This window comes from Hyla sarda, unplaced genomic scaffold (assembly GCF_029499605.1).
Source record: "Hyla sarda isolate aHylSar1 unplaced genomic scaffold, aHylSar1.hap1 scaffold_630, whole genome shotgun sequence".
Lineage (NCBI taxonomy): Eukaryota > Metazoa > Chordata > Amphibia > Anura > Hylidae > Hyla > Hyla sarda.
Window position 1 is genome coordinate 27,590 of NW_026610645.1, and position 27,067 is coordinate 54,656.

Here is a 27,067-nt window from a genome sequence, read left to right on the forward strand (position 1 = left end):
GCTGTACATTGACCATGCATTGCTTCTGTGGTATTGCAAAGGCAAAGACAAATGCTTCCAGCCATCCATTGCACTAATGGATTGGTCATCAGCTGGCTGTCTATGTCCCGCATCAATATAGACCAAAGTACAGAGGGTTAGGCTATGCTATTGTGCACCTACCTGATGCATCAGAAGGTGCGAGGCCCTTGCTAAATTCTGTGCACAGACTTTGAGATCTATACTTTAGACTGTATCTAAACCTGCTCCAACATGGACTGACATTCTGGCCTACTTTCAGCCGATGCGACTTGTCTGTCGCTGAACAGTCGCTTTTTATGTATTCAGCACCTATGTATAATGTTGTAAAAATGCTCTAGAAGCTAAAGTCGCAGAAATGTCACACATATTTGGCCTGCAACTTTCTGTGCGACAAATTCAGACAGGAAAAATCAGTATAAATCCTTAGAAAATTATCCCCCAGTGTCTCCATCTGCTGGCGGTATTGAATAAGCATTGCTGCACTGATGGGGTATGCATTAGACGAAAAAAAAAGAAGAAAAAGAAGAATAATACGCCCAGAAAAGAGGCGAAAAGGAGTAAAACGTAAAAAAACGTGAAAAAAAAGTAAGAGGAAGAGAAGGGAAAAAAAGGTGGAAATGGGTTTAAAAGTGATTTCGGCGGAGAAATATATATATATATATATATATATATATATATATATATACGCGCACACACACACATATATATAAACGTATTCTCCGTTGAGATATTGCAGCCGCTGCTGTGTCCAGGCCCAGGAGCCTTAGCACTGTGCTGTGATGTCACTCAATACCACTGACATCACTAGGTGTAAACAACATCTCTCCTTTGCTGTGTATGTGACTATGGAGCTGTTTGGTGATGTCGTCTATTATGGCCTTCATAGAAGCAACAGGAGATTGTTGCATCCATCTAGAACCCTCAGAACTACAGTGCTATGATGTCACTCACTTCCACAGGCCTTGCAGAGTGTAAACAACAACAACCCAGCTTTGTTGTGTATGTAACCATAGGGATTTGTGATGTCACCTAGAACCTTCACAGCAGCGACAGCTTTATGAGGAGCATCAGCACTGCTCTGCCTGAGCAGAACCATCACCGCCATAGGTTGTCAAATAACCCGGGTTTAACCCACACAGGTAAGTCCAATGGGGTGCAGGCATGTCCTCTATGCTTACAGCTTCCCGTGGGTGTTGGTTTGATACCGTTTGGGGACAGCCAAGGAGGCATCTGCAGGCAACAAAGGTAGGTGTGTGCTTGTGTGTGTGTTTCCTATGCAGATCCTAAGCCCAGTGTCACATGCAAGTAGGAGGAGTAAGAAGGGTTCCTGGCAAATCCGGGTTATGGATTGCATTTAAAAAGGCCCCGTGGGAGTGCAATGGGCCCCTGTCTTGCTGCTTAGCAATAATGGTATGGGTTTAGGTTCTGCTGTGTGTACTGGTGGTTGACTGCCCCCCAGCCCAGAGTGTGCATGGAAAATTGTCTGGCAGCCTCCCTGACAGCAAGCAGTGATAGTGCCCATGAAGGGCACCTTGTTGGGCCCGCCCCTTTCACGGTTATCGCTTCTCGGCCTTTTGGCTAAGATCAAGTGTAGTATCTGTTCTTATCAGTTTAATATCTGATACGTCCCCTATCTGGGGACCATATATTAAATGGATTTTTGAGAACGGGGGCCGATTTCGAAGCTTGCTTCCGTCGCCCTATGCATTGACCCGATATGGCAGTATCTTCGGGTACAGTGCACCACCCCCTTACAGGGTTAAAAAGAAAGATTCCTACTTTCATTGCTACCTGCTTGCTGGCTAGCCAGCTAGCCAGCCCTGTGGGCCTTGCTGCTGCTGCAGCCAAAAAACAAAAGGTGGTGCTGCTGCTGCTTCTGCTTCTGCTTGTGTCTGGCCGCTGTTGGAGCGTCCAGGCACAGGACTTCTGCTGCTGCTGACTAAATGGCCTCCTTAATTGGATCATTTGAGTAGCCAGCACACCTGTGCAGGTAGGGCATGACATGATAGGCAGCTGCCTTGATAGCGGGTGGGTGCTGAATGTTCCTAATTGACAAAATAAGATTAATGCTTATGAAGAAATATAAAATCTCATCCCTTCCCCAATATCGCGCCACACCCCTACCCCTTAATTCCCTGGTTGAACTTGATGGACATATGTCTTTTTTCGACCGTACTAACTATGTAACTATGTAACATAACATGGGGGGGGGGGGGTCTCCTGGCTGTTCACACAGGTGTGTCATTGCTGTACATTGACCATGCATTGCTTCTGTGGTATTGCAAAGGCAAAGACAAATGCTTCCAGCCATCCATTGCACTAATGGATTGGTCATCAGCTGGCTGTCTATGTCCCGCATCAATATAGACCAAAGTACAGAGGGTTAGGCTATGCTATTGTGCACCTACCTGATGCATCAGAAGGTGCGAGGCCCTTGCTAAATTCTGTGCACAGACTTTGAGATCTATACTTTAGACTGTATCTAAACCTGCTCCAACATGGACTGACATTCTGGCCTACTTTCAGCCAATGCGACTTGTCTGTCGCTGAACAGTCGCTTTTTATGTATTCAGCACCTATGTATAATGTTGTAAAAATGCTCTAGAAGCTAAAGTCGCAGAAATGTCACACATATTTGGCCTGCAACTTTCTGTGCGACAAATTCAGACAGGAAAAATCAGTATAAATCCTTAGAAAATTATCCCCCAGTGTCTCCATCTGCTGGCGGTATTGAATAAGCATTGCTGCACTGATGGGGTATGCATTAGACGAAAAAAAAGAAGAAAAAGAAGAATAATACGCCCAGAAAAGAGGCGAAAAGGAGAAAAACGTAAAAAAACGTGAAAAAAAAGTAAGAGGAAGAGAAGGGAAAAAAAGGTGGAAATGGGTTTAAAAGTGATTTCGGCGGAGAAATATATATATATATATATATATATATATATATATATATATATACGCGCACACACACACATATATATAAACGTATTCTCCGTTGAGATATTGCAGCCGCTGCTGTGTCCAGGCCCAGGAGCCTTAGCACTGTGCTGTGATGTCACTCAATACCACTGACATCACTAGGTGTAAACAACATCTCTCCTTTGCTGTGTATGTGACTATGGAGCTGTTTGGTGATGTCGTCTATTATGGCCTTCATAGAAGCAACAGGAGATTGTTGCATCCATCTAGAACCCTCAGAACTACAGTGCTATGATGTCACTCACTTCCACAGGCCTTGCAGAGTGTAAACAACAACAACCCAGCTTTGTTGTGTATGTAACCATAGGGATTTGTGATGTCACCTAGAACCTTCACAGCAGCGACAGCTTTATGAGGAGCATCAGCACTGCTCTGCCTGAGCAGAACCATCACCGCCATAGGTTGTCAAATAACCCGGGTTTAACCCATACAGGTAAGTCCAATGGGGTGCAGGCATGTCCTCTATGCTTACAGCTTCCCGTGGGTGTTGGTTTGATACCGTTTGGGGACAGCCAAGGAGGCATCTGCAGGCAACAAAGGTAGGTGTGTGCTTGTGTGTGTGTTTCCTATGCAGATCCTAAGCCCAGTGTCACATGCAAGTAGGAGGAGTAAGAAGGGTTCCTGGCAAATCCGGGTTATGGATTGCATTTAAAAAGGCCCCGTGGGAGTGCAATGGGCCCCTGTCTTGCTGCTTAGCAATAATGGTATGGGTTTAGGTTCTGCTGTGTGTACTGGTGGTTGACTGCCCCCCAGCCCAGAGTGTGCATGGAAAATTGTCTGGCAGCCTCCCTGACAGCAAGCAGTGATAGTGCCCATGAAGGGCACCTTGTTGGGCCCGCCCCTTTCACGGTTATCGCTTCTCGGCCTTTTGGCTAAGATCAAGTGTAGTATCTGTTCTTATCAGTTTAATATCTGATACGTCCCCTATCTGGGGACCATATATTAAATGGATTTTTGAGAACGGGGGCCGATTTCGAAGCTTGCTTCCGTCGCCCTATGCATTGACCCGATATGGCAGTATCTTCGGGTACAGTGCACCACCCCCTTACAGGGTTAAAAAGAAAGATTCCTACTTTCATTGCTACCTGCTTGCTGGCTAGCCAGCTAGCCAGCCCTGTGGGCCTTGCTGCTGCTGCAGCCAAAAAACAAAAGGTGGTGCTGCTGCTGCTTCTGCTTCTGCTTGTGTCTGGCCGCTGTTGGAGCGTCCAGGCACAGGACTTCTGCTGCTGCTGACTAAATGGCCTCCTTAATTGGATCATTTGAGTAGCCAGCACACCTGTGCAGGTAGGGCATGACATGATAGGCAGCTGCCTTGACAGCGGGTGGGTGCTGAATGTTCCTAATTGACAAAATAAGATTAATGCTTATGAAGAAATATAAAATCTCATCCCTTCCCCAATATCGCGCCACACCCCTACCCCTTAATTCCCTGGTTGAACTTGATGGACATATGTCTTTTTTCGACCGTACTAACTATGTAACTATGTAACATAACATGGGGGGGGGGGGGGGGGTCTCCTGGCTGTTCACACAGGTGTGTCATTGCTGTACATTGACCATGCATTGCTTCTGTGGTATTGCAAAGGCAAAGACAAATGCTTCCAGCCATCCATTGCACTAATGGATTGGTCATCAGCTGGCTGTCTATGTCCCGCATCAATATAGACCAAAGTACAGAGGGTTAGGCTATGCTATTGTGCACCTACCTGATGCATCAGAAGGTGCGAGGCCCTTGCTAAATTCTGTGCACAGACTTTGAGATCTATACTTTAGACTGTATCTAAACCTGCTCCAACATGGACTGACATTCTGGCCTACTTTCAGCCGATGCGACTTGTCTGTCGCTGAACAGTCGCTTTTTATGTATTCAGCACCTATGTATAATGTTGTAAAAATGCTCTAGAAGCTAAAGTCGCAGAAATGTCACACATATTTGGCCTGCAACTTTCTGTGCGACAAATTCAGACAGGAAAAATCAGTATAAATCCTTAGAAAATTATCCCCCAGTGTCTCCATCTGCTGGCGGTATTGAATAAGCATTGCTGCACTGATGGGGTATGCATTAGACGAAAAAAAAGAAGAAAAAGAAGAATAATACGCCCAGAAAAGAGGCGAAAAGGAGAAAAACGTAAAAAAACGTGAAAAAAAAGTAAGAGGAAGAGAAGGGAAAAAAAGGTGGAAATGGGTTTAAAAGTGATTTCGGCGGAGAAATATATATATATATATATATATATATATATATATATATATATATACGCGCACACACACACATATATATAAACGTATTCTCCGTTGAGATATTGCAGCCGCTGCTGTGTCCAGGCCCAGGAGCCTTAGCACTGTGCTGTGATGTCACTCAATACCACTGACATCACTAGGTGTAAACAACATCTCTCCTTTGCTGTGTATGTGACTATGGAGCTGTTTGGTGATGTCGTCTATTATGGCCTTCATAGAAGCAACAGGAGATTGTTGCATCCATCTAGAACCCTCAGAACTACAGTGCTATGATGTCACTCACTTCCACAGGCCTTGCAGAGTGTAAACAACAACAACCCAGCTTTGTTGTGTATGTAACCATAGGGATTTGTGATGTCACCTAGAACCTTCACAGCAGCGACAGCTTTATGAGGAGCATCAGCACTGCTCTGCCTGAGCAGAACCATCACCGCCATAGGTTGTCAAATAACCCGGGTTTAACCCACACAGGTAAGTCCAATGGGGTGCAGGCATGTCCTCTATGCTTACAGCTTCCCGTGGGTGTTGGTTTGATACCGTTTGGGGACAGCCAAGGAGGCATCTGCAGGCAACAAAGGTAGGTGTGTGCTTGTGTGTGTGTTTCCTATGCAGATCCTAAGCCCAGTGTCACATGCAAGTAGGAGGAGTAAGAAGGGTTCCTGGCAAATCCGGGTTATAGATTGCATTTAAAAAGGCCCCGTGGGAGTGCAATGGGCCCCTGTCTTGCTGCTTAGCAATAATGGTATGGGTTTAGGTTCTGCTGTGTGTACTGGTGGTTGACTGCCCCCCAGCCCAGAGTGTGCATGGAAAATTGTCTGGCAGCCTCCCTGACAGCAAGCAGTGATAGTGCCCATGAAGGGCACCTTGTTGGGCCCGCCCCTTTCACGGTTATCGCTTCTCGGCCTTTTGGCTAAGATCAAGTGTAGTATCTGTTCTTATCAGTTTAATATCTGATACGTCCCCTATCTGGGGACCATATATTAAATGGATTTTTGAGAACGGGGGCCGATTTCGAAGCTTGCTTCCGTCGCCCTATGCATTGACCCGATATGGCAGTATCTTCGGGTACAGTGCACCACCCCCTTACAGGGTTAAAAAGAAAGATTCCTACTTTCATTGCTACCTGCTTGCTGGCTAGCCAGCTAGCCAGCCCTGTGGGCCTTGCTGCTGCTGCAGCCAAAAAACAAAAGGTGGTGCTGCTGCTGCTTCTGCTTCTGCTTGTGTCTGGCCGCTGTTGGAGCGTCCAGGCACAGGACTTCTGCTGCTGCTGACTAAATGGCCTCCTTAATTGGATCATTTGAGTAGCCAGCACACCTGTGCAGGTAGGGCATGACATGATAGGCAGCTGCCTTGATAGCGGGTGGGTGCTGAATGTTCCTAATTGACAAAATAAGATTAATGCTTATGAAGAAATATAAAATCTCATCCCTTCCCCAATATCGCGCCACACCCCTACCCCTTAATTCCCTGGTTGAACTTGATGGACATATGTCTTTTTTCGACCGTACTAACTATGTAACTATGTAACATAACATGGGGGGGGGGGGGGTCTCCTGGCTGTTCACACAGGTGTGTCATTGCTGTACATTGACCATGCATTGCTTCTGTGGTATTGCAAAGGCAAAGACAAATGCTTCCAGCCATCCATTGCACTAATGGATTGGTCATCAGCTGGCTGTCTATGTCCCGCATCAATATAGACCAAAGTACAGAGGGTTAGGCTATGCTATTGTGCACCTACCTGATGCATCAGAAGGTGCGAGGCCCTTGCTAAATTCTGTGCACAGACTTTGAGATCTATACTTTAGACTGTATCTAAACCTGCTCCAACATGGACTGACATTCTGGCCTACTTTCAGCCGATGCGACTTGTCTGTCGCTGAACAGTCGCTTTTTATGTATTCAGCACCTATGTATAATGTTGTAAAAATGCTCTAGAAGCTAAAGTCGCAGAAATGTCACACATATTTGGCCTGCAACTTTCTGTGCGACAAATTCAGACAGGAAAAATCAGTATAAATCCTTAGAAAATTATCCCCCAGTGTCTCCATCTGCTGGCGGTATTGAATAAGCATTGCTGCACTGATGGGGTATGCATTAGACGAAAAAAAAGAAGAAAAAGAAGAATAATACGCCCAGAAAAGAGGCGAAAAGGAGAAAAACGTAAAAAAACGTGAAAAAAAAGTAAGAGGAAGAGAAGGGAAAAAAAGGTGGAAATGGGTTTAAAAGTGATTTCGGCGGAGAAATATATATATATATATATATATATATATATATATATATATATATATATATACGCGCACACACACACATATATATAAACGTATTCTCCGTTGAGATATTGCAGCCGCTGCTGTGTCCAGGCCCAGGAGCCTTAGCACTGTGCTGTGATGTCACTCAATACCACTGACATCACTAGGTGTAAACAACATCTCTCCTTTGCTGTGTATGTGACTATGGAGCTGTTTGGTGATGTCGTCTATTATGGCCTTCATAGAAGCAACAGGAGATTGTTGCATCCATCTAGAACCCTCAGAACTACAGTGCTATGATGTCACTCACTTCCACAGGCCTTGCAGAGTGTAAACAACAACAACCCAGCTTTGTTGTGTATGTAACCATAGGGATTTGTGATGTCACCTAGAACCTTCACAGCAGCGACAGCTTTATGAGGAGCATCAGCACTGCTCTGCCTGAGCAGAACCATCACCGCCATAGGTTGTCAAATAACCCGGGTTTAACCCACACAGGTAAGTCCAATGGGGTGCAGGCATGTCCTCTATGCTTACAGCTTCCCGTGGGTGTTGGTTTGATACCGTTTGGGGACAGCCAAGGAGGCATCTGCAGGCAACAAAGGTAGGTGTGTGCTTGTGTGTGTGTTTCCTATGCAGATCCTAAGCCCAGTGTCACATGCAAGTAGGAGGAGTAAGAAGGGTTCCTGGCAAATCCGGGTTATAGATTGCATTTAAAAAGGCCCCGTGGGAGTGCAATGGGCCCCTGTCTTGCTGCTTAGCAATAATGGTATGGGTTTAGGTTCTGCTGTGTGTACTGGTGGTTGACTGCCCCCCAGCCCAGAGTGTGCATGGAAAATTGTCTGGCAGCCTCCCTGACAGCAAGCAGTGATAGTGCCCATGAAGGGCACCTTGTTGGGCCCGCCCCTTTCACGGTTATCGCTTCTCGGCCTTTTGGCTAAGATCAAGTGTAGTATCTGTTCTTATCAGTTTAATATCTGATACGTCCCCTATCTGGGGACCATATATTAAATGGATTTTTGAGAACGGGGGCCGATTTCGAAGCTTGCTTCCGTCGCCCTATGCATTGACCCGATATGGCAGTATCTTCGGGTACAGTGCACCACCCCCTTACAGGGTTAAAAAGAAAGATTCCTACTTTCATTGCTACCTGCTTGCTGGCTAGCCAGCTAGCCAGCCCTGTGGGCCTTGCTGCTGCTGCAGCCAAAAAACAAAAGGTGGTGCTGCTGCTGCTTCTGCTGCTTCTGCTTCTGCTTGTGTCTGGCCGCTGTTGGAGCGTCCAGGCACAGGACTTCTGCTGCTGCTGACTAAATGGCCTCCTTAATTGGATCATTTGAGTAGCCAGCACACCTGTGCAGGTAGGGCATGACATGATAGGCAGCTGCCTTGATAGCGGGTGGGTGCTGAATGTTCCTAATTGACAAAATAAGATTAATGCTTATGAAGAAATATAAAATCTCATCCCTTCCCCAATATCGCGCCACACCCCTACCCCTTAATTCCCTGGTTGAACTTGATGGACATATGTCTTTTTTCGACCGTACTAACTATGTAACTATGTAACATAACATGGGGGGGGGGGGGGTCTCCTGGCTGTTCACACAGGTGTGTCATTGCTGTACATTGACCATGCATTGCTTCTGTGGTATTGCAAAGGCAAAGACAAATGCTTCCAGCCATCCATTGCACTAATGGATTGGTCATCAGCTGGCTGTCTATGTCCCGCATCAATATAGACCAAAGTACAGAGGGTTAGGCTATGCTATTGTGCACCTACCTGATGCATCAGAAGGTGCGAGGCCCTTGCTAAATTCTGTGCACAGACTTTGAGATCTATACTTTAGACTGTATCTAAACCTGCTCCAACATGGACTGACATTCTGGCCTACTTTCAGCCGATGCAACTTGTCTGTCGCTGAACAGTCGCTTTTTATGTATTCAGCACCTATGTATAATGTTGTAAAAATGCTCTAGAAGCTAAAGTCGCAGAAATGTCACACATATTTGGCCTGCAACTTTCTGTGCGACAAATTCAGACAGGAAAAATCAGTATAAATCCTTAGAAAATTATCCCCCAGTGTCTCCATCTGCTGGCGGTATTGAATAAGCATTGCTGCACTGATGGGGTATGCATTAGACGAAAAAAAAGAAGAAAAAGAAGAATAATACGCCCAGAAAAGAGGCGAAAAGGAGAAAAACGTAAAAAAACGTGAAAAAAAAGTAAGAGGAAGAGAAGGGAAAAAAAGGTGGAAATGGGTTTAAAAGTGATTTCGGCGGAGAAATATATATATATATATATATATATATATATATATATATATATATACGCGCACACATATATATAAACGTATTCTCCGTTGAGATATTGCAGCCGCTGCTGTGTCCAGGCCCAGGAGCCTTAGCACTGTGCTGTGATGTCACTCAATACCACTGACATCACTAGGTGTAAACAACATCTCTCCTTTGCTGTGTATGTGACTATGGAGCTGTTTGGTGATGTCGTCTATTATGGCCTTCATAGAAGCAACAGGAGATTGTTGCATCCATCTAGAACCCTCAGAACTACAGTGCTATGATGTCACTCACTTCCACAGGCCTTGCAGAGTGTAAACAACAACAACCCAGCTTTGTTGTGTATGTAACCATAGGGATTTGTGATGTCACCTAGAACCTTCACAGCAGCGACAGCTTTATGAGGAGCATCAGCACTGCTCTGCCTGAGCAGAACCATCACCGCCATAGGTTGTCAAATAACCCGGGTTTAACCCACACAGGTAAGTCCAATGGGGTGCAGGCATGTCCTCTATGCTTACAGCTTCCCGTGGGTGTTGGTTTGATACCGTTTGGGGACAGCCAAGGAGGCATCTGCAGGCAACAAAGGTAGGTGTGTGCTTGTGTGTGTGTTTCCTATGCAGATCCTAAGCCCAGTGTCACATGCAAGTAGGAGGAGTAAGAAGGGTTCCTGGCAAATCCGGGTTATGGATTGCATTTAAAAAGGCCCCGTGGGAGTGCAATGGGCCCCTGTCTTGCTGCTTAGCAATAATGGTATGGGTTTAGGTTCTGCTGTGTGTACTGGTGGTTGACTGCCCCCCAGCCCAGAGTGTGCATGGAAAATTGTCTGGCAGCCTCCCTGACAGCAAGCAGTGATAGTGCCCATGAAGGGCACCTTGTTGGGCCCGCCCCTTTCACGGTTATCGCTTCTCGGCCTTTTGGCTAAGATCAAGTGTAGTATCTGTTCTTATCAGTTTAATATCTGATACGTCCCCTATCTGGGGACCATATATTAAATGGATTTTTGAGAACGGGGGCCGATTTCGAAGCTTGCTTCCGTCGCCCTATGCATTGACCCGATATGGCAGTATCTTCGGGTACAGTGCACCACCCCCTTACAGGGTTAAAAAGAAAGATTCCTACTTTCATTGCTACCTGCTTGCTGGCTAGCCAGCTAGCCAGCCCTGTGGGCCTTGCTGCTGCTGCAGCCAAAAAACAAAAGGTGGTGCTGCTGCTGCTTCTGCTTCTGCTTGTGTCTGGCCGCTGTTGGAGCGTCCAGGCACAGGACTTCTGCTGCTGCTGACTAAATGGCCTCCTTAATTGGATCATTTGAGTAGCCAGCACACCTGTGCAGGTAGGGCATGACATGATAGGCAGCTGCCTTGATAGCGGGTGGGTGCTGAATGTTCCTAATTGACAAAATAAGATTAATGCTTATGAAGAAATATAAAATCTCATCCCTTCCCCAATATCGCGCCACACCCCTACCCCTTAATTCCCTGGTTGAACTTGATGGACATATGTCTTTTTTCGACCGTACTAACTATGTAACTATGTAACATAACATGGGGGGGGGGGGGGTCTCCTGGCTGTTCACACAGGTGTGTCATTGCTGTACATTGACCATGCATTGCTTCTGTGGTATTGCAAAGGCAAAGACAAATGCTTCCAGCCATCCATTGCACTAATGGATTGGTCATCAGCTGGCTGTCTATGTCCCGCATCAATATAGACCAAAGTACAGAGGGTTAGGCTATGCTATTGTGCACCTACCTGATGCATCAGAAGGTGCGAGGCCCTTGCTAAATTCTGTGCACAGACTTTGAGATCTATACTTTAGACTGTATCTAAACCTGCTCCAACATGGACTGACATTCTGGCCTACTTTCAGCCGATGCGACTTGTCTGTCGCTGAACAGTCGCTTTTTATGTATTCAGCACCTATGTATAATGTTGTAAAAATGCTCTAGAAGCTAAAGTCGCAGAAATGTCACACATATTTGGCCTGCAACTTTCTGTGCGACAAATTCAGACAGGAAAAATCAGTATAAATCCTTAGAAAATTATCCCCCAGTGTCTCCATCTGCTGGCGGTATTGAATAAGCATTGCTGCACTGATGGGGTATGCATTAGACGAAAAAAAAGAAGAAAAAGAAGAATAATACGCCCAGAAAAGAGGCGAAAAGGAGAAAAACGTAAAAAAACGTGAAAAAAAAGTAAGAGGAAGAGAAGGGAAAAAAAGGTGGAAATGGGTTTAAAAGTGATTTCGGCAGAGAAATATATATATATATATATATATATATATATATATATATATATATATATATATATATACGCGCACACACACACATATATATAAACGTATTCTCCGTTGAGATATTGCAGCCGCTGCTGTGTCCAGGCCCAGGAGCCTTAGCACTGTGCTGTGATGTCACTCAATACCACTGACATCACTAGGTGTAAACAACATCTCTCCTTTGCTGTGTATGTGACTATGGAGCTGTTTGGTGATGTCGTCTATTATGGCCTTCATAGAAGCAACAGGAGATTGTTGCATCCATCTAGAACCCTCAGAACTACAGTGCTATGATGTCACTCACTTCCACAGGCCTTGCAGAGTGTAAACAACAACAACCCAGCTTTGTTGTGTATGTAACCATAGGGATTTGTGATGTCACCTAGAACCTTCACAGCAGCGACAGCTTTATGAGGAGCATCAGCACTGCTCTGCCTGAGCAGAACCATCACCGCCATAGGTTGTCAAATAACCCGGGTTTAACCCACACAGGTAAGTCCAATGGGGTGCAGGCATGTCCTCTATGCTTACAGCTTCCCGTGGGTGTTGGTTTGATACCGTTTGGGGACAGCCAAGGAGGCATCTGCAGGCAACAAAGGTAGGTGTGTGCTTGTGTGTGTGTTTCCTATGCAGATCCTAAGCCCAGTGTCACATGCAAGTAGGAGGAGTAAGAAGGGTTCCTGGCAAATCCGGGTTATGGATTGCATTTAAAAAGGCCCCGTGGGAGTGCAATGGGCCCCTGTCTTGCTGCTTAGCAATAATGGTATGGGTTTAGGTTCTGCTGTGTGTACTGGTGGTTGACTGCCCCCCAGCCCAGAGTGTGCATGGAAAATTGTCTGGCAGCCTCCCTGACAGCAAGCAGTGATAGTGCCCATGAAGGGCACCTTGTTGGGCCCGCCCCTTTCACGGTTATCGCTTCTCGGCCTTTTGGCTAAGATCAAGTGTAGTATCTGTTCTTATCAGTTTAATATCTGATACGTCCCCTATCTGGGGACCATATATTAAATGGATTTTTGAGAACGGGGGCCGATTTCGAAGCTTGCTTCCGTCGCCCTATGCATTGACCCGATATGGCAGTATCTTCGGGTACAGTGCACCACCCCCTTACAGGGTTAAAAAGAAAGATTCCTACTTTCATTGCTACCTGCTTGCTGGCTAGCCAGCTAGCCAGCCCTGTGGGCCTTGCTGCTGCTGCAGCCAAAAAACAAAAGGTGGTGCTGCTGCTGCTTCTGCTGCTTCTGCTTCTGCTTGTGTCTGGCCGCTGTTGGAGCATCCAGGCACAGGACTTCTGCTGCTGCTGACTAAATGGCCTCCTTAATTGGATCATTTGAGTAGCCAGCACACCTGTGCAGGTAGGGCATGACATGATAGGCAGCTGCCTTGATAGCGGGTGGGTGCTGAATGTTCCTAATTGACAAAATAAGATTAATGCTTATGAAGAAATATAAAATCTCATCCCTTCCCCAATATCGCGCCACACCCCTACCCCTTAATTCCCTGGTTGAACTTGATGGACATATGTCTTTTTTCGACCGTACTAACTATGTAACTATGTAACATAACATGGGGGGGGGGGGGGGTCTCCTGGCTGTTCACACAGGTGTGTCATTGCTGTACATTGACCATGCATTGCTTCTGTGGTATTGCAAAGGCAAAGACAAATGCTTCCAGCCATCCATTGCACTAATGGATTGGTCATCAGCTGGCTGTCTATGTCCCGCATCAATATAGACCAAAGTACAGAGGGTTAGGCTATGCTATTGTGCACCTACCTGATGCATCAGAAGGTGCGAGGCCCTTGCTAAATTCTGTGCACAGACTTTGAGATCTATACTTTAGACTGTATCTAAACCTGCTCCAACATGGACTGACATTCTGGCCTACTTTCAGCCGATGCGACTTGTCTGTCGCTGAACAGTCGCTTTTTATGTATTCAGCACCTATGTATAATGTTGTAAAAATGCTCTAGAAGCTAAAGTCGCAGAAATGTCACACATATTTGGCCTGCAACTTTCTGTGCGACAAATTCAGACAGGAAAAATCAGTATAAATCCTTAGAAAATTATCCCCCAGTGTCTCCATCTGCTGGCGGTATTGAATAAGCATTGCTGCACTGATGGGGTATGCATTAGACGAAAAAAAAGAAGAAAAAGAAGAAGAATACGCCCAGAAAAGAGGCGAAAAGGAGAAAAACGTAAAAAAACGTGAAAAAAAAGTAAGAGGAAGAGAAGGGAAAAAAAGGTGGAAATGGGTTTAAAAGTGATTTCGGCGGAGAAATATATATATATATATATATATATATATATATATATATATATATATATACGCGCACACACACACATATATATAAACGTATTCTCCGTTGAGATATTGCAGCCGCTGCTGTGTCCAGGCCCAGGAGCCTTAGCACTGTGCTGTGATGTCACTCAATACCACTGACATCACTAGGTGTAAACAACATCTCTCCTTTGCTGTGTATGTGACTATGGAGCTGTTTGGTGATGTCGTCTATTATGGCCTTCATAGAAGCAACAGGAGATTGTTGCATCCATCTAGAACCCTCAGAACTACAGTGCTATGATGTCACTCACTTCCACAGGCCTTGCAGAGTGTAAACAACAACAACCCAGCTTTGTTGTGTATGTAACCATAGGGATTTGTGATGTCACCTAGAACCTTCAGAGCAGCGACAGCTTTATGAGGAGCATCAGCACTGCTCTGCCTGAGCAGAACCATCACCGCCATAGGTTGTCAAATAACCCGGGTTTAACCCACACAGGTAAGTCCAATGGGGTGCAGGCATGTCCTCTATGCTTACAGCTTCCCGTGGGTGTTGGTTTGATACCGTTTGGGGACAGCCAAGGAGGCATCTGCAGGCAACAAAGGTAGGTGTGTGCTTGTGTGTGTGTTTCCTATGCAGATCCTAAGCCCAGTGTCACATGCAAGTAGGAGGAGTAAGAAGGGTTCCTGGCAAATCCGGGTTATGGATTGCATTTAAAAAGGCCCCGTGGGAGTGCAATGGGCCCCTGTCTTGCTGCTTAGCAATAATGGTATGGGTTTAGGTTCTGCTGTGTGTACTGGTGGTTGACTGCCCCCCAGCCCAGAGTGTGCATGGAAAATTGTCTGGCAGCCTCCCTGACAGCAAGCAGTGATAGTGCCCATGAAGGGCACCTTGTTGGGCCCGCCCCTTTCACGGTTATCGCTTCTCGGCCTTTTGGCTAAGATCAAGTGTAGTATCTGTTCTTATCAGTTTAATATCTGATACGTCCCCTATCTGGGGACCATATATTAAATGGATTTTTGAGAACGGGGGCCGATTTCGAAGCTTGCTTCCGTCGCCCTATGCATTGACCCGATATGGCAGTATCTTCGGGTACAGTGCACCACCCCCTTACAGGGTTAAAAAGAAAGATTCCTACTTTCATTGCTACCTGCTTGCTGGCTAGCCAGCTAGCCAGCCCTGTGGGCCTTGCTGCTGCTGCAGCCAAAAAACAAAAGGTGGTGCTGCTGCTGCTTCTGCTGCTTCTGCTTCTGCTTGTGTCTGGCCGCTGTTGGAGCGTCCAGGCACAGGACTTCTGCTGCTGCTGACTAAATGGCCTCCTTAATTGGATCATTTGAGTAGCCAGCACACCTGTGCAGGTAGGGCATGACATGATAGGCAGCTGCCTTGATAGCGGGTGGGTGCTGAATGTTCCTAATTGACAAAATAAGATTAATGCTTATGAAGAAATATAAAATCTCATCCCTTCCCCAATATCGCGCCACACCCCTACCCCTTAATTCCCTGGTTGAACTTGATGGACATATGTCTTTTTTCGACCGTACTAACTATGTAACTATGTAACATAACATGGGGGGGGGGGGGGGGGTCTCCTGGCTGTTCACACAGGTGTGTCATTGCTGTACATTGACCATGCATTGCTTCTGTGGTATTGCAAAGGCAAAGACAAATGCTTCCAGCCATCCATTGCACTAATGGATTGGTCATCAGCTGGCTGTCTATGTCCCGCATCAATATAGACCAAAGTACAGAGGGTTAGGCTATGCTATTGTGCACCTACCTGATGCATCAGAAGGTGCGAGGCCCTTGCTAAATTCTGTGCACAGACTTTGAGATCTATACTTTAGACTGTATCTAAACCTGCTCCAACATGGACTGACATTCTGGCCTACTTTCAGCCGATGCGACTTGTCTGTCGCTGAACAGTCGCTTTTTATGTATTCAGCACCTATGTATAATGTTGTAAAAATGCTCTAGAAGCTAAAGTCGCAGAAATGTCACACATATTTGGCCTGCAACTTTCTGTGCGACAAATTCAGACAGGAAAAATCAGTATAAATCCTTAGAAAATTATCCCCCAGTGTCTCCATCTGCTGGCGGTATTGAATAAGCATTGCTGCACTGATGGGGTATGCATTAGACGAAAAAAAAGAAGAAAAAGAAGAATAATACGCCCAGAAAAGAGGCGAAAAGGAGAAAAACGTAAAAAAACGTGAAAAAAAAGTAAGAGGAAGAGAAGGGAAAAAAAGGTGGAAATGGGTTTAAAAGTGATTTCGGCGGAGAAATATATATATATATATATATATATATATATATACGCGCACACACACACATATATATAAACGTATTCTCCGTTGAGATATTGCAGCCGCTGCTGTGTCCAGGCCCAGGAGCCTTAGCACTGTGCTGTGATGTCACTCAATACCACTGACATCACTAGGTGTAAACAACATCTCTCCTTTGCTGTGTATGTGACTATGGAGCTGTTTGGTGATGTCGTCTATTATGGCCTTCATAGAAGCAACAGGAGATTGTTGCATCCATCTAGAACCCTCAGAACTACAGTGCTATGATGTCACTCACTTCCACAGGCCTTGCAGAGTGTAAACAACAACAACCCAGCTTTGTTGTGTATGTAACCATAGGGATTTGTGATGTCACCTAGAACCTTCACAGCAGCGACAGCTTTATGAGGAGCATCAGCACTGCTCTGCCTGAGCAGAACCATCACCGCCATAGGTTGTCAAATAACCCGGGTTTAACCCACACAGGTAAGTCCAATGGGGTGCAGGCATGTCCTCTATGCTTACAGCTTCCCGTGGGTGTTGGTTTGATACCGTTTGGGGACAGCCAAGGAGGCATCTGCAGGCAACAAAGGTAGGTGTGTGCTTGTGTGTGTGTTTCCTATGCAGATCCTAAGCCCAGTGTCACATGCAAGTAGGAGGAGTAAGAAGGGTTCCTGGCAAATCCGGGTTATGGATTGCATTTAAAAAGGCCCCGTGGGAGTGCAATGGGCCCCTGTCTTGCTGCTTAGCAATAATGGTATGGGTTTAGGTTCTGCTGTGTGTACTGGTGGTTGACTGCCCCCCAGCCCAGAGTGTGCATGGAAAATTGTCTGGCAGCCTCCCTGACAGCAAGCAGTGATAGTGCCCATGAAGGGCACCTTGTTGGGCCCGCCCCTTTCACGGTTATCGCTTCTCGGCCTTTTGGCTAAGATCAAGTGTCTTGCCCTAAGGTATTCGGGTACCCCTCTCCTCGGCCTTGTGGGATCGCCCAGGTTTATTGCCTGGGCTTCACCCACCTGCTGCTATTGGGGAGAGGGCTTAGTCCCAGGATAACGGGAAGGTGATCATCGGAGGACGGGTCTGCCGGAGAGGATGGCTAATGCGCCGAACGCTCCTAATACAGTACGGCTGTTTATCGAGGAGGAAAAGAGGAGTGCCTACGGGATTTTGCATGTCCAGCAGAAGGTCGTGGAGGGAGTGCTGAGGATGCCGCATGCTTCCATCTTCTGTGTCCAGGTCTTTCCCAGCCAAGGATTCTTTGACGTGACCTTCTACAACCTGGATGATCTCCGTACCTGTCTCTACCGGAGTAAGGAGAATGCTTCTCACCCTGACCTACAAGGGATCCGATTCATTTCCTGCGAGGCTCGGCCTAAGAAAGTTCCAGTGGTAGTGCATATGTACAACCCTTTTGTGCGGGATGAGGAGATCCAGACCTTTCTAAGAAGGTATTGTGTGTCTGTTTCTGGTGCGGAGAGGAAAAATAACATCCTGGGGACTTTCACAGGCATGAGACGTTTTTGGGTGGAGTTTAGGCCTGCCCCCGAGGGTGGTGCTGAAGGTTTTTGTCACCCCCCGCAGAACTTTGCGATAGGGAACAACAGGGGGTTTCTGCACTACCCGGGGATGCCAAGTTTTTGCCGGGACTGTTTTTGCTTTGGTCATACCAGAGAGAACTGTACAACCGGGCAGGTTTGCAGGAACTGCCACAAGCCTGATCACCGCACTGCAGACTGTCCCGAGAAACGCAAGTGTCATTTCTGTGGTTCTTCGGATCACCTGGCTAGGAGTTGCCCCACTTACCAGTCCGGGGCACCCCGATCATATGCAATGGCTCTTCGAGGTGGGACAGTTCCTGAGGACTCCAATGCTGCCAGGGCAGGCGATGCAGAGGTTAGCGTGCTGACCAGTGAAGCAGAGTCTGCCCCTGTTTTTCCTTCCATTTCTAGGTCTGTTCCGGATGCTTTGGTGGCAGAGGGGGAGAAGGCGGAGTCTGTTTCGGGGGCATCTGTTTCGGAGGCCTCTGATCCCCCAGAGGAGATGACTGTGGACAAAGAATCCTTGAAGAGAAAGATGCCGGTGGAAGAATCGGAGGATGACTGTCCGACTCCTCAGAGTCAAAGGATTGAGGACTTTCCTAGCCCGGGAAGGGAGGAGGCAGGTGGAGGGTCGTCATGTCAGATTGATTCTGACTCCTCTTTATCCTCCCTGGGCACAGGTTATTTGGAGGAATGTTCAGTCAAAAAATTGACAAAGACTCTTAAGTTTAAGGAAGGGGAGGCAAAAAATAAGGGTAGAGGTCGGGGAAAGGCTAGGCCTCCTTTTGATAATGCTTGATTTTGTATTTCCTTTTTTTCCTTCAAATGTTTGAATGAGTTTAACAATTGGTTCTCTAAATGTCCGCAGTATTAGATCTTTAGAAAGGAGATCCGCCATTTTTGATTTACTTTCTAGATATTCTTTTGATGTTCTAGGTCTCCAGGAGTGCTGCTTGGATGGGGAGCCAAATATCTCCTGGCCTTATGGGCAATCGGTATGGTCTGGTTCAATGGAACGTAATTCGGGGGTGGGGATTTTGTTCAAAAGTAATGAGTTTGTTGTTAAAAAAGTTGTCCATATTGTTCCGGGTAGGGTATTATTAGTGCATTTTATTTTCAGGGGTTTCACATATAAAGTAATTAATGTTTATGCTCCAACTGGGAGGAAGGAAAGAGGGGAGGTGTTTGAGAAATTATATTTCTTTTTGAGTGGGAGGGATGATGTGTTCCTTATAGGGGATTTCAATTGTATAATAACAGAGGGGGATAGGAGTAGTACTACGGTGGGTGGTGGGTCTGGTTTAGACAGTACTAGTAAGCAGCTTAAAGAGATTGTAAATTTATTTGGGTTAAAGGATTCCTTTGTTGCCCATAATGATGGTACTATCGGTTATACATATTTTTCTAACAATACAAGTTCGCGTATTGATTTCATTTTTGTCTCAAAACTAATGTCTGTTTCTAATTTCAGACGGAGGAGGTTACCGTTCACGGATCATGCCTGGATTGAGTGTGTGGTAAAAGGTGGTGGTCTAAGTGAGTATGGAAAGGGTGTTTGGAAGTTGAATGTGTCTTTATTGGATAATGAATGTGTATTACAAGAATATAGGGAGCGTTTTGATGGATGGGTGTTGAGGAAGGATGCATTTTATAGTGTGGTTGAGTGGTGGGAGTGGGTGAAGTTAGAGACTAAAAGGTTTTTTATTAAAAAAGGGTGTGAGAAAGGGAGGAAAGATAGAGAAGAGTATGAGAGATGGCAAAGAAGGTTAGAGTATTTGTATGAATTGAGGCGTTTGGGGATGAGTGTTGAGAAGGAGATTGAGGAAGCTCGTGGAAGTGTGAATGAGTGTCTGGAGAGGAATGGAAGGAAGATTATTGCACAGGCTAGGGTTGAAGTGAAAGAGAAGGATGAGAAATGTAGCAAATTTTTCTTTAAAAAGGCATTCAGTAAAAAAACTGAGATGATGAGTGTTTTTAAGAATGATGGGGTAGAGGTCTTTGGTAAGGATGAGGTGTTAGAGGAAGTGTGGAAGTTTTATTCTGATTTATTCACGGAGAAGGAGCGGGACGTGACTCTAGAGGAGGAATGTTTGGGATATGTGGATAAGCGTTTGGATGAAATTGATGGGTTCTTTATGGAAGAGGATGTGAGGAAGAGTGAGGTGGAGGATGCTGTGAATGGGATGAAGAAAGGAAAGGTGGCAGGGAGTGATGGTTTGCCTGTGGAATTTTATCTTGTGTTTTGGGATATGTTAGGGGATTATGTATGGGAGGTGTGTAAGGAAGTACTTAGGAGAGGGAAGTTATCTAAAAGTATGAGTGAGAGTGTGACTGTGTTATTGTTTAAAAAAGGGGATAAGAGGGATCTTAAAAATTGGAGGCCTATAGCGCTCTTGAATTGTGATTACAAAATTATTGCTAAAGTTATTGCGAATAGGTTAAAGGATGTGATTGATTGTATGGTAGGTGAGGAGCAAATGTGTGCAGTGCCTGATCGTAGGATTTCTGAATGTCTGTTAGGTCTGAGGGATGTATTGTGGGACTGTAAAACTAGGAAGCAAGGTGTGGCTGTTGTTACGGTGGATTTTGAAAAAGCGTATGATAGGGTGGTGCATGATTTATTGTTTAGGGTTTTGAGGAGGATGAATGTGCCGGACAGAATGGTGAAGTGGATTGAATGTTTGTATAGGGACATTTATAGTAAGATTCAGGTCAATGGTTTTCTGAGTAGGGAGGTGAGTATAAAATCTGGAGTGCGGCAGGGGTGTCCCCTGTCGCCAATTCTTTTTATTTGTATGATTGAGCCTTTGTTGGGGATGATTAGGAGAGATAAGGTGATGCGGGGTATAGAAATACCTGGTAGTCATGGGAAGGATATGCGAGTGATTGGTTACATGGATGATGTTACTGTTGTATGTAAGTCAATGGCAGGGGTAAGGCGTGCTAAGTTATTGACTGAGTGTTTCTGTTTAATGAGTGGGTTTAAGCTTAATGTTGGGAAGAGTGGTTGTAAATTTTTTGAGGGGTGGGGAGAGAGTGGGTTGTGCGAGTGGCCTGTGAGAGAGGGGGGTGTGGAAGTGCTTGGGGTGGTGTTTGATAATGATTTGTATGGGAAAGAAAGTTGGGAGAGGGTTTTGGGGAGGGTGGGGAATAAAATAAACTTCTGGTCTTTAAGGACTTTATCGATTGAGGGAAGGATTCTGGTTATTAAAGCTGTTATAATTCCTATTTTGCTTTATGTTAATTATGTGTTTCCTCCACCGGATAGGTGTCTGGCAAGAATTATCAGGGAGATCTTTGTTTTCTTATGGAATTCAAGGATGGAGAAATTGAGTCGTGGGAAGGTGGTGAAAAGCAGAATGCATGGTGGGAAAGGAATGATGAATGTGGAAGTGTTCCTGGCTGTGAAGTATGTCAGTTTTTGTCTCGCTGTAAGTAAGAAGGAATGTGTGTTTGGGTGCATGGTAAGGTATTTGGCTGGTAATGTGTTGTTGAAATATAAGCTAATGGAAAGGGACTTAAGGGTACCTGTAAGTTTTGAGGTTCCTTGGTTCTATCAGAGAATAGGGCGGTGTGTCAGGAAAAATAATCTGGAATGTGTGACTGAATGGAATGATAGTAAGAAGGTGATGAAAGTGTTGGAGCAGAGAGAAACAGTGGAATGTGTGGGAGGTCTGTCTGAGAAGGATTGTAAGGTAGTGTGGAAAAATGTCAGTCACAAGGAACTGACAAATAAACAAAAGGACTTGTCTTGGATGTTAGCTCATGGGTGTCTGCCAACAAGGGAATTTCAGAGGAGAAGGAGATTGGTAGACAGTGAAGTGTGTCCCAGGGATGGTTGCGGTGGATGTGAGAATTATGTACATGTGTTTTGGGAGTGTGGTTATGCGAAGTCTGTGTGGAGAAGAATGTCTGGTCTAATTAAAAATCTTACTGGAATTGAAATGTTATCCTTTAATATGATGATGTTTGGTTTGTGTGCAGTGGAGAGAGAGAAGGCAAGAGTGTTATGGTTCATAGTAAATTGTGTAAAAGAGGTTCTGTGGGATGTAAGGAATATTAGGATTTTCAATCAAACTGAAGTAAGTGTGAAGGAATGTCTGGGCATGATCCGTGGTAAAATTTACCTTTACGTATTATGTGATAGGAAAAACTATGGTTCTGATGATGCAGAGGGGATCTGGAAACACAAAAAATGGAAGTACTGGTTATGATTGTATTCTTATTTGTCTTTCTTTTTCTTTTCTTACAGATTATATCCTGATATGAAGGGACAGTTGGAGGGACAGAATCCGCTGCAATTTATTTTTTCTGAGGGAAAGTCATGAAGGGAAAGCTTTTTGTTATATGTACATGTAAAGACATGCTTCCTGTATATATTGTATATGTCAAATATGTGTTATTCATGTGTTTTTCAGATGAATATGTAATTTTTTGAATGATTTACTTGGTTATGTATTGTATATTTCCTTTTCAATAAAAAAAAAAAAAAAAAAAAATCTGTTCTTATCAGTTTAATATCTGATACGTCCTCTATCTGGGGACCATATATTAAATGGATTTTTGAGAACGGGGGCCGATTTCGAAGCTTGCTTCCGTCGCCCTATGCATTGACCCGATATGGCAGTATCTTCGGGTACAGTGCACCACCCCCTTACAGGGTTAAAAAGAAAGATTCCTACTTTCATTGCTACCTGCTTGCTGGCTAGCCAGCTAGCCAGCCCTGTGGGCCTTGCTGCTGCTGCAGCCAAAAAACAAAAGGTGGTGCTGCTGCTGCTTCTGCTGCTGCTTGTGTCTGGCCGCTGTTGGAGCGTCCAGGCACAGGACTTCTGCTGCTGCTGACTAAATGGCCTCCTTAATTGGATCATTTGAGTAGCCAGCACACCTGTGCAGGTAGGGCATGACATGATAGGCAGCTGCCTTGATAGCGGGTGGGTGCTGAATGTTCCTAATTGACAAAATAAGATTAATGCTTATGAAGAAATATAAAATCTCATCCCTTCCCCAATATCGCGCCACACCCCTACCCCTTAATTCCCTGGTTGAACTTGATGGACATATGTCTTTTTTCGACCGTACTAACTATGTAACTATGTAACATAACATGGGGGGGGGGGGGGTCTCCTGGCTGTTCACACAGGTGTGTCATTGCTGTACATTGACCATGCATTGCTTCTGTGGTATTGCAAAGGCAAAGACAAATGCTTCCAGCCATCCATTGCACTAATGGATTGGTCATCAGCTGGCTGTCTATGTCCCGCATCAATATAGACCAAAGTACAGAGGGTTAGGCTATGCTATTGTGCACCTACCTGATGCATCAGAAGGTGCGAGGCCCTTGCTAAATTCTGTGCACAGACTTTGAGATCTATACTTTAGACTGTATCTAAACCTGCTCCAACATGGACTGACATTCTGGCCTACTTTCAGCCGATGCGACTTGTCTGTCGCTGAACAGTCGCTTTTTATGTATTCAGCACCTATGTATAATGTTGTAAAAATGCTCTAGAAGCTAAAGTCGCAGAAATGTCACACATATTTGGCCTGCAACTTTCTGTGCGACAAATTCAGACAGGAAAAATCAGTATAAATCCTTAGAAAATTATCCCCCAGTGTCTCCATCTGCTGGCGGTATTGAATAAGCATTGCTGCACTGATGGGGTATGCATTAGACGAAAAAAAAGAAGAAAAAGAAGAATAATACGCCCAGAAAAGAGGCGAAAAGGAGAAAAACGTAAAAAAACGTGAAAAAAAAGTAAGAGGAAGAGAAGGGAAAAAAAGGTGGAAATGGGTTTAAAAGTGATTTCGGCGGAGAAATATATATATATATATATATATATATATATATATATATATATATACGCGCACACACACACATATATATAAACGTATTCTCCGTTGAGATATTGCAGCCGCTGCTGTGTCCAGGCCCAGGAGCCTTAGCACTGTGCTGTGATGTCACTCAATACCACTGACATCACTAGGTGTAAACAACATCTCTCCTTTGCTGTGTATGTGACTATGGAGCTGTTTGGTGATGTCGTCTATTATGGCCTTCATAGAAGCAACAGGAGATTGTTGCATCCATCTAGAACCCTCAGAACTACAGTGCTATGATGTCACTCACTTCCACAGGCCTTGCAGAGTGTAAACAACAACAACCCAGCTTTGTTGTGTATGTAACCATAGGGATTTGTGATGTCACCTAGAACCTTCACAGCAGCGACAGCTTTATGAGGAGCATCAGCACTGCTCTGCCTGAGCAGAACCATCACCGCCATAGGTTGTCAAATAACCCGGGTTTAACCCACACAGGTAAGTCCAATGGGGTGCAGGCATGTCCTCTATGCTTACAGCTTCCCGTGGGTGTTGGTTTGATACCGTTTGGGGACAGCCAAGGAGGCATCTGCAGGCAACAAAGGTAGGTGTGTGCTTGTGTGTGTGTTTCCTATGCAGATCCTAAGCCCAGTGTCACATGCAAGTAGGAGGAGTAAGAAGGGTTCCTGGCAAATCCGGGTTATGGATTGCATTTAAAAAGGCCCCGTGGGAGTGCAATGGGCCCCTGTCTTGCTGCTTAGCAATAATGGTATGGGTTTAGGTTCTGCTGTGTGTACTGGTGGTTGACTGCCCCCCAGCCCAGAGTGTGCATGGAAAATTGTCTGGCAGCCTCCCTGACAGCAAGCAGTGATAGTGCCCATGAAGGGCACCTTGTTGGGCCCGCCCCTTTCACGGTTATCGCTTCTCGGCCTTTTGGCTAAGATCAAGTGTAGTATCTGTTCTTATCAGTTTAATATCTGATACGTCCCCTATCTGGGGACCATATATTAAATGGATTTTTGAGAACGGGGGCCGATTTCGAAGCTTGCTTCCGTCGCCCTATGCATTGACCCGATATGGCAGTATCTTCGGGTACAGTGCACCACCCCCTTACAGGGTTAAAAAGAAAGATTCCTACTTTCATTGCTACCTGCTTGCTGGCTAGCCAGCTAGCCAGCCCTGTGGGCCTTGCTGCTGCTGCAGCCAAAAAACAAAAGGTGGTGCTGCTGCTGCTTCTGCTGCTTCTGCTTCTGCTTGTGTCTGGCCGCTGTTGGAGCGTCCAGGCACAGGACTTCTGCTGCTGCTGACTAAATGGCCTCCTTAATTGGATCATTTGAGTAGCCAGCACACCTGTGCAGGTAGGGCATGACATGATAGGCAGCTGCCTTGATAGCGGGTGGGTGCTGAATGTTCCTAATTGACAAAATAAGATTAATGCTTATGAAGAAATATAAAATCTCATCCCTTCCCCAATATCGCGCCACACCCCTACCCCTTAATTCCCTGGTTGAACTTGATGGACATATGTCTTTTTTCGACCGTACTAACTATGTAACTATGTAACATAACATGGGGGGGGGGGGGTCTCCTGGCTGTTCACACAGGTGTGTCATTGCTGTACATTGACCATGCATTGCTTCTGTGGTATTGCAAAGGCAAAGACAAATGCTTCCAGCCATCCATTGCACTAATGGATTGGTCATCAGCTGGCTGTCTATGTCCCGCATCAATATAGACCAAAGTACAGAGGGTTAGGCTATGCTATTGTGCACCTACCTGATGCATCAGAAGGTGCGAGGCCCTTGCTAAATTCTGTGCACAGACTTTGAGATCTATACTTTAGACTGTATCTAAACCTGCTCCAACATGGACTGACATTCTGGCCTACTTTCAGCCGATGCGACTTGTCTGTCGCTGAACAGTCGCTTTTTATGTATTCAGCACCTATGTATAATGTTGTAAAAATGCTCTAGAAGCTAAAGTCGCAGAAATGTCACACATATTTGGCCTGCAACTTTCTGTGCGACAAATTCAGACAGGAAAAATCAGTATAAATCCTTAGAAAATTATCCCCCAGTGTCTCCATCTGCTGGCGGTATTGAATAAGCATTGCTGCACTGATGGGGTATGCATTAGACGAAAAAAAAGAAGAAAAAGAAGAATAATACGCCCAGAAAAGAGGCGAAAAGGAGAAAGACGTAAAAAAACGTGAAAAAAAAGTAAGAGGAAGAGAAGGGAAAAAAAGGTGGAAATGGGTTTAAAAGTGATTTCGGCGGAGAAATATATATATATATATATATATATATATATATATATATATATATACGCGCACACACACACATATATATAAACATATTCTCCGTTGAGATATTGCAGCCGCTGCTGTGTCCAGGCCCAGGAGCCTTAGCACTGTGCTGTGATGTCACTCAATACCACTGACATCACTAGGTGTAAACAACATCTCTCCTTTGCTGTGTATGTGACTATGGAGCTGTTTGGTGATGTCGTCTATTATGGCCTTCATAGAAGCAACAGGAGATTGTTGCATCCATCTAGAACCCTCAGAACTACAGTGCTATGATGTCACTCACTTCCACAGGCCTTGCAGAGTGTAAACAACAACAACCCAGCTTTGTTGTGTATGTAACCATAGGGATTTGTGATGTCACCTAGAACCTTCACAGCAGCGACAGCTTTATGAGGAGCATCAGCACTGCTCTGCCTGAGCAGAACCATCACCGCCATAGGTTGTCAAATAACCCGGGTTTAACCCACACAGGTAAGTCCAATGGGGTGCAGGCATGTCCTCTATGCTTACAGCTTCCCGTGGGTGTTGGTTTGATACCGTTTGGGGACAGCCAAGGAGGCATCTGCAGGCAACAAAGGTAGGTGTGTGCTTGTGTGTGTGTTTCCTATGCAGATCCTAAGCCCAGTGTCACATGCAAGTAGGAGGAGTAAGAAGGGTTCCTGGCAAATCCGGGTTATGGATTGCATTTAAAAAGGCCCCGTGGGAGTGCAATGGGCCCCTGTCTTGCTGCTTAGCAATAATGGTATGGGTTTAGGTTCTGCTGTGTGTACTGGTGGTTGACTGC

The 27,067-nt window shown here is 45.4% G+C and overlaps 9 non-coding genes across 9 annotated transcripts; all 9 read left to right on the forward strand.

The window, feature by feature from the left end:
• The first annotated feature begins 1,579 nt into the window (after positions 1-1,579).
• LOC130341925 (U2 spliceosomal RNA) lies at positions 1,580-1,770 on the forward strand. The gene has a single exon (XR_008881676.1). It is a non-coding gene; the product is annotated as a U2 spliceosomal RNA (small nuclear RNA).
• Positions 1,771-3,849: 2,079 nt separating this feature from the next.
• Positions 3,850-4,040, forward strand: LOC130341937 (U2 spliceosomal RNA). The gene has a single exon (XR_008881687.1). It is a non-coding gene; the product is annotated as a U2 spliceosomal RNA (small nuclear RNA).
• Positions 4,041-6,125: 2,085 nt separating this feature from the next.
• On the forward strand, positions 6,126-6,316 carry LOC130341875 (U2 spliceosomal RNA). The gene has a single exon (XR_008881635.1). It is a non-coding gene; the product is annotated as a U2 spliceosomal RNA (small nuclear RNA).
• A 2,088-nt stretch (positions 6,317-8,404) lies between these two features.
• LOC130341887 (U2 spliceosomal RNA) lies at positions 8,405-8,595 on the forward strand. Its single transcript, XR_008881645.1, has one exon. It is a non-coding gene; the product is annotated as a U2 spliceosomal RNA (small nuclear RNA).
• A 2,085-nt stretch (positions 8,596-10,680) lies between these two features.
• Positions 10,681-10,871, forward strand: LOC130341892 (U2 spliceosomal RNA). The gene has a single exon (XR_008881646.1). It is a non-coding gene; the product is annotated as a U2 spliceosomal RNA (small nuclear RNA).
• A 2,094-nt stretch (positions 10,872-12,965) lies between these two features.
• On the forward strand, positions 12,966-13,156 carry LOC130341893 (U2 spliceosomal RNA). Its single transcript, XR_008881647.1, has one exon. It is a non-coding gene; the product is annotated as a U2 spliceosomal RNA (small nuclear RNA).
• Positions 13,157-15,252: 2,096 nt separating this feature from the next.
• Positions 15,253-15,443, forward strand: LOC130341894 (U2 spliceosomal RNA). The gene has a single exon (XR_008881648.1). It is a non-coding gene; the product is annotated as a U2 spliceosomal RNA (small nuclear RNA).
• A 7,180-nt stretch (positions 15,444-22,623) lies between these two features.
• LOC130341881 (U2 spliceosomal RNA) lies at positions 22,624-22,810 on the forward strand. The gene has a single exon (XR_008881640.1). It is a non-coding gene; the product is annotated as a U2 spliceosomal RNA (small nuclear RNA).
• Positions 22,811-24,892: 2,082 nt separating this feature from the next.
• LOC130341895 (U2 spliceosomal RNA) lies at positions 24,893-25,083 on the forward strand. The gene has a single exon (XR_008881649.1). It is a non-coding gene; the product is annotated as a U2 spliceosomal RNA (small nuclear RNA).
• Positions 25,084-27,067: the final 1,984 nt, after the last annotated feature.